Genomic DNA, 8,078 nt, shown 5'->3' with positions numbered 1-8,078 from the left:
TTTTCCTAATTTCCTTAATTATACCAAATTTGACGGTGCGAATTTTGGTTCCCACAATCATGGAGAGATTTGTGATTGAACTCCATTTGTTTTTTATACTCTATCTAATGCAATTCTTTTACATATCTTGTGTTATGAATTGCTTAGCTATGTCTGAGTAGTCTACTTGTTAGATCTAGGGTTTAAATATGTTTGTGGGATTAGTCTCAAACTATAATTGCTAAGTTGTGATATTCATCAAATAGATTGCACCCTATGCTTGTTCTAGAGTAGCTAACTAGAACATAGATCACTAGGATCCTTAATATCTTGAATTATATGTTTGAACTAGTTTTCTCCTTGGAGAAGAGCTAACCGTCCTCCTTGAGACCTAGTGTTCATTATCGGCTCGCGCCTAGGCATATCTAGAAGCCGTCGATCGATATCCCGATAGGTGAATCGATCGGCGCTGCGAAAGGTGTATCGCTCAATATCTCTAAAGGATATCGATCGACTCTTTTCTGGTCAACAGACGACAGTTGAGGTCAGAGATCTAGATTATTTAACCAGTGAGACATCAGTGAGTGTTAAGCGACTGAGTTCTTTAGTATCATGCAAGCAACTTGTTAGGCATTTATAAATATTATAATCTCTATTCCTGAATAAAAGCCATAAGTCTAGCACTCTTCATTATCATTTAACCAACCATCATATTGTTAGTTAGAGCAACTACCTTGCTCATTTTAGGAATTGTCATTTATATTTTCATCATAAAACCAACTTTACCTAGGATTGATTAATTGATTAGATTTAATTGGTTCCCTAGCTCCTCGTGATTTGATCCTTAAGTACTACAGCTGAACCTCTTATTTGAGAGAGTAAGCTCTACAGGGTAATTTGAGCAGTATCACAGAGTCCAGCACATCTTGTTTGTTTGTAGATCACAAACAGCTCCGACTGTGGCTAAGAATCCTCTTCCAAGTAGTATAGAAGAATTCCAATTTAACTTTATGTCTAAGACATGGAAGTCAACTGGAAGTAGGGCATTGCCAATCTGTACATCAAGGTCTTTGGTAACTCCCAATAAACTCTTCCATGAACAGTCTACAAAGCAAAAGAATTCCTTTGTAGGTTCAATCGTCAGACCTAGATGATCTGCTATAACCTTTGGTATGATGCTGGCTGATGCTCCTGTATCACATAGTGCCCTGGTGATTTCGATGCCCTTGATGCGGCATGGAATAATAAATTCCCCTGGGTCACTCTTCTTCTTCAAGGTAATCTTGTTCTTCTGCTCATCTCTGACTTGGTCGAACATCTTCTCAATATCAGCCTCTGTAACTCTAGTCTCTCTGAAGAACATCCAAAATATATGTGTGAAGTAAGCTTCTTCAAAGAGTCTGTTGATATACCATGGATTTTACCCGTTTTTAACCATGGTATACTAGTATTTTATTATATATTTAATCTGTTTTCTAGTCTGTTAGGTATGTTTTCAGGTTCAGGAGCATTTCGTGAGAAAGTGATGTTTTTGGAGCATTTTGGAGTACAAGAGATGATATACCCGAGTTGACCATTCAAGACTAAGTCGGAAGTCAACATTGCGATTACAATCGATCGATACTCATTCTGAGTCGTCGATCGATGCAGCTGAGAAGATCCGCGTACTAGAAGATTATAATCGATCGATACACATTCAGTGTTGTCGATCGATATCGAGGACGGAATGGTTTAGCCGACTACTTCACCAAGACTTCACCAAATTACGAGATTGCCCCTGGCGAGTTTTTAACCTAATGGAAATGCTTAAATACTCCTGCAAAGTCTTTTTGACGGCAAGTTCTGAAACCCTTTTGAAGCTTGAAGCTTTTCACAACCACAGCAGAGAGTGTGAGAGAGAGACTAGAGTTTTATTTGTTTGAGAGAGATTGGAGAGATTTCTCATCTCCTTTTGTATTTCTACTTTGTTCTATCTATGCAATTCTTTCATCTATCTATTGTTATGAATTGTTTAGCTATGTCTGAGTAGTCTACTTGTTAGATCTAGGGTTTAAATAGGTTTGTGGAATTAGCCCCAAGCTATAATTGCTAAGTTGTGATACTCATCAAATGGATTGTACCCTATGCTTGTTTTAGAGTAGCTAACTAGAACATAGATCACTAGGATCTTAGATTATCTTGAATTATCCATTTGAGCGATGCATGTTTCCCGTTGAGAAGAACGACAGTTCCTCCTTGAGACCTCGCGGTCATATTCGGTTCGCGCCTAGGCAGATCTAGAAGCCGTCGATCGATACCCTACTGGTAAATCGATCGGCGCCGCGAAAGGGGAATCGCTCGATATCTCAAAAAGATATCGACCGACTCTTTTTCTGTGTCATCATGGGAAAGGTGTGGCCAGAGATCTAGATAATTTAACCAGTGATTCATTCACATATGTTAAGCGGCTGAGATCTATAGTATCATGCAAGCAACTTATTAAAGCATTTATAGAGATTATAATATCCATCCCTGAATAGAAACCCTATGTCTAGCACTCTTTATCCCATTTAAACAACCCTTCATATTGTTAGTTGGAGCAACTGTCTTGCTCATTTTAGGATTTGTTATTTTTATTTCCATCATATAAACCAATCTTGCCTAGGATTGATTAGTAGATTTTATTTAATTGGTTCCCTAGCTCATCGTGATTCGATCCCTAAGTACTACAGCTGTACCTCTTATTTGAGAGAGTAAGCTCTACTGGGTAATTTGAGCACTATCAAATTTGGCGCCGTTGTCGGGGAGCTTTGATCGCCATTAGATTTAATCTTATTAATCTTAGGTTTTTCTTTTACCCCCTTTCTTATTTAAATTTTTCTTGTATTTTCAGGTACATGCCCAGCAGTACCAGAAGCAACAAGGGAAATCAACTATTATTCTCAGAGGATCCTGCACACTTGGAACGCTCAATCCGCAAAGACCTACGCTCCGCATCGATCGATAGAACTGCATTACCGTCGACTGATACTCACGTTCAAGTGTCGACCGACACTCCGACCGCACCGTCGACCGATACCGTTCACCGATCTACATCGATCGATACTTCTAACCGTATACCGATCGACACTACTCCGCGAAGCATGGTCGCGATTGTCATTCTCACGCAGGGCGAGAATGGAAACCTGTATGACCAAGATGGTCATCTGCGTAATGCAACAGGTCAGAAACTAGATGCACAGGGAAACATAATCCCTGAAAAAGCTAAGGCTACAGGAGAAGCTCAAACACGATCGTTGGCAGACTATAACCGTCCAGACGAGTACTATACCAATAGATCAGCTATTCGACTTCCAGAGATTCAGAAGCCGAACTTCGAGCTCAAGCCTCAGTACTACTCTCTCGTGTCTCAGATACCTTATTCCGAGCAATCACACGAGCATCCTATGGACCATCTGGAGAGGTTCGAGGATCTTATCGCTGCTATTCGTATGGATGGAGCCCCGAGGACTACCTACTCTGCAAGCTCTTCAAATACTCACTGATTGGAGAAGCTTCGCACTGGCTCAAGCAGCTACCTACAGGATCACTGACATCCTGGGCCGACATCAAAAACGCCTTCCTGCGTAATTTCTTTGATGAGGCACACGCTGAAGACTTGAGGAGCAAAATAGCCACTTTCGCGCAAAAGCCTAGTGAGACTTTTAAAGACGCGTGGATAAGATTCAAGTTCTTCCAGCAAGACTGTCCACACCATGGATTCAATATAATGCAGCTATTAAACACTTTTTACAGAGGTATCGCCTTAAGGTATCAGATGGCTCTTGATACTGCTAGTGAGGGGAACTTCAACACTAGGAATCCAAGAGAGGCTGTGAGACTTATTGAGAACCTAGCCAACAGCAGCAACACCAAGAACACTGACTCTGACAAGAAGAAATCGGTTGCAGCCATAGGTGAAGACCAGATGAATGAAGTCAGAACCAAGATAGATGCATTACATGCTTTTCTGGGACAACCAGTCTGCTCAGCTGAAGAAGGAGAGGCTAGAGAGGATGATACAGAGGAAGATGTGAACTACATTGGAGGTACTGGATTTCAAAGATATGGAAACCAGAGTGGAAACAGAAACTTTTTTGACAGTGGTCAGAAGAGTAACTACAACCAGAGTTCACAGTATCAGAAACCCTTCACCAACACAAGGAACTACGGCAACTCAGCTTACCAAAACCCACCACCACCCACCCAAGAGAGTAAGTTTGATGCCATGATTGATAGAGTTCTGGAAGGTCAGCAGAAGCTTACAGTAGACTTCAATGGGAAGATTGATTCTGTCTTTAACAATCTGACCACGAGGATAGATACCATCTGCATTCAAGTTAAGAAAGTTGAGACACAGATTGTCCAAACTGAAGACTCTATCAAGAGGATTGGAACTTCTAAGGAAGTAGGGGAAGGAAATAGGAGACACCACGTCAATGCTATCATAGATGATGATTTCTAGCAAGTGGTGAAACAGGAGAAGCTACAAGAAGGAGACTTTGAAGTGGAAAGTTTGCTAAGTCTCGGTGGATCACAATGGTGTCGATCGACACCAACTAGTCCACATCGATCGACATCGACGATGTCTTATCCGGACACGCTTGCAGACTGCAACACGGTTAGGATTTTGACACATGCTGAGTTCACGGCTTCTCACCCATACCCACCCACCCACACCTACGAAGATATCGACCGACGAGAAGAGCCACTCATCGATCGACACAACGAAGAGAACCGTATCGATCGATCCTATTCTCCACCTATCGATCGGCACACACCTCTTATATACCGAGTGCAACTACCATCGAAAGACAGCAACCGAATCAATGCACTCAGACCCACACCGAGACCACAAGCTATCCCTACCGAAATAACTAGTAACCCTTCAGACACTACACCTACATCAGAAGTAACTGAAGGAAGAAGGTTAAGGAGTCGGAAGGAGAAGATTCCTAAGAACCTTAAGAGGGAAGCTAATGAAAAGGAGATTGATGGTTTCACTAAGAGAGTTATCGGAATCCCACCAGAGAAACCTTTTGAGGAGGTTTATTTCACAAAGAGATTGTGGATGTTCTTCAGAGAAACAAGGGAGACTGAAACTGACATTAGGAGAAGGTTTGACAACGTCAGAGAAGAGATGAGGAAAAGGATTACTTTGCTAAAGAAGAGTGATCCTGGGAAGTTTGCAATACCCTGTGTGGTACAAGGTATTGAATTTCCTCACGCACTATGTGACACTAGTTCATCAGTCAGCATTTTACCAAAGGTCATGGCAGACCATCTGGGCCTGCAAGTAGAGCCTTCACCACAGATCTTTACTTTCGTGGATTACTCTCAGAGAAACTCTGGAGGCTTCATCAAAGACCTAGAGGTACACATTGGTGATGCTATAGTCCATGTGGATTTTCATGTCCTAGACATTAAGTTAAATTGGAACTCTTCCCTCTTACTTGGAAGAGCATTTATGGCTACAGTAGGAGCCATATGTGACATGAAGACCAACAGGATGTGCTTGACTATGATAGATCCAGATATCCACTACGACCCTGTCAAGCTTGACAAACCACCAGCCAAATTAGTGGTAAAGGAAGATGATACTGGTATCATCGCAGTTTGTCATTGTGAAGTTGAGTACGAGACAGAGTACTCGGGATCGATTGACAGTACTTTGACGTCATCGATCGACACATTCAAGTCAGAGGAGATCGACAACAACTATGGATCATCGATCGACAGAGACCCACCGGATGATGAACTCGATCTACCAGATCATTGCTACCCGAATTTCGCCATCCCACCCAACCGAAAGCAAGATGATTACTCAATAAGGAGTTGGGCAGATAGCGGATTTCATGAGAGTTTTGCAGTAGACACAGCCACCTCTTTCCACAGTGGAGACCACAGTGAAGAATATGATGAAGACTATTGGGAAGAGAGAGCTTGGGAAATCTACTTGGAGAATGACAGATTTGAACCACAATCGATCGACAACAAACGCCCACCATCGATCGATTATCTACTTCATCCAGCAAAACGACATCGTCCATCGATCGACATTGCCAGTATAATATCGATCGATATTAACCCGGACGACTTAAAGGACAAAATCGGAATTTCATCGATTAGGGCAACACATGGGTATAAAAGGTTGACGACCCAAGCCACGAAATTCAAAATTTTTCACCTTCTACCCAGCAGCTTCCAGCATTCAGAGATTCATCAATGGAAGACTGCAACAACATGTTCAATCGATCAAACAGTGCAGCTAGACGTGCACCATCGATCGCCACCACCACACACCCATCGATCGACACCTTAAACAGAGCTCAACCGAGATCTCATGAACCTTATGATATCAGGAATGTTTCACTAACACCTGATGAATTTGGAATCTTCAGGGACACAGATGGCTATGCAAGAGCTATGGATGGAAGAGTTCTGCACATAACCAGAGAAGACATAACAGACATCCTCCAAGTTGCCAATGGACCAGAAAACCTGTTCACACAGCAACGTAGCCATCCAAACATCCTACAACATGTCCAGGACAACCACAACACCAACACAAGGGAGGATCCAGTTCCACAACACTTCGGTCCACCTCGACATTCACAATCGATCGACATCGTTTCAACACCGTCGATCGACGGCGGATATCCAGGATCGATCGACAGACCGAGAGTCCGATCGCCCGACAGACGAATAGAGTTTGGACGACGTGCCTTCACTACCGATGGATCCAGGAGATTCAAGTGGGAGGCTAAGGATGAATATGGTGTCTACAGAGATGAGTTTGGCTATGCTAGAGGAGTTGATGGTGAAATCATCCATGTTACCAAGGAGCAAGTAAAGAGACTTTTGGATAGAGCATCCCTTTTTCACAAAGGTTGCTTACAACTTCCAATACACACACGCCCTTCCCATGCATACACACCACCACCAGTGCCCTACAGTAGAGAGGAGGTGGATGATATGGTGACTGATGTATGGAGAGCTCAGGCGCACCTTGAGGCAAACATGCGCACATTGGTGGAAGACACTTTCCAGCCTTTGGATGTCAGTTACAAAGACTTCAGGAATGATATGGCTGAGACAAGAATGGAGCTTGGAAACATATTAACCACGCTTGAGAAAGAGGCTACGCCACCAGTATCGACCGACAGAGTACATGTACCATCGATCGACATCGGCAAGACTACATCCATGGACCGACCGGAATGTTCATCACCTAATAAAGATGAATGGGAGGTTGCTTACATCAATACACGGATTGGAGACGTCTACAGCCCTCTCAACAACAATGTCGAATGGTTAAGCAAGAGGATCGATCTTCTTCAGAAAGAGTTGGACACAATTCGCCAGAATGACCAAGCTCAGAATACTACTTTTCCGTCGATCGACAGGCCAAGAACAACATCGATCGATAGCGAGCCACCACCAGCAAGAGGACCAGGCACTACCGCAGCAGTTGATGAACTTAAACTTGAGCTGTATGACGCTATGGATGCTATGGAAAGAAGACTCGACGGGACCTGTGATACCATTGACTACACTGTTAACGAAAGGGTTAACAGCCTCTGCAGAACTACTCGCCACATGAAGGGCAATATACGTGCTCTGCAGTACCAAGGACAGTGTTCACAATCGATCGACGCAAGGGATTCTGCGTCGACCGACAGACCCGTCAGCGAAGTGACCGACGTGCATCTCGTAGCATCGATCGACACTGAGTCTTTAGCGACCCGAGATCAGTTTATTATGAACAGGATCGATGCATTACAGAGTGAGCTAAGGTTATTGTCCGTACACACCTACCAGACCATTGACAAGGAAGTTGACAAAATTGAATACATCGAGAATTCTGTGAGGAAACTTCAAGATACAGTCCTCCAGATAGATAAGAAGCAACTACGAGCAGACGATGCCACAAGAAGCTTCGTCGCCACATGGTTCAACAGTAGGAGACACAAGATTGATGATTGCTGTCCGGCAATCAGCAGTTTCTGCACCCCATGAGTCACTCACCTACCACAGTCAAGCTAAATGACTTTAACCAAGCGCTGAGTGGGAGGCAACCC

This window comes from Raphanus sativus, chromosome 8 (genome assembly GCF_000801105.2).
Source record: "Raphanus sativus cultivar WK10039 chromosome 8, ASM80110v3, whole genome shotgun sequence".
Classification (NCBI taxonomy): domain Eukaryota; kingdom Viridiplantae; phylum Streptophyta; class Magnoliopsida; order Brassicales; family Brassicaceae; genus Raphanus; species Raphanus sativus.
This window is presented reverse-complemented; position numbering follows the sequence as displayed.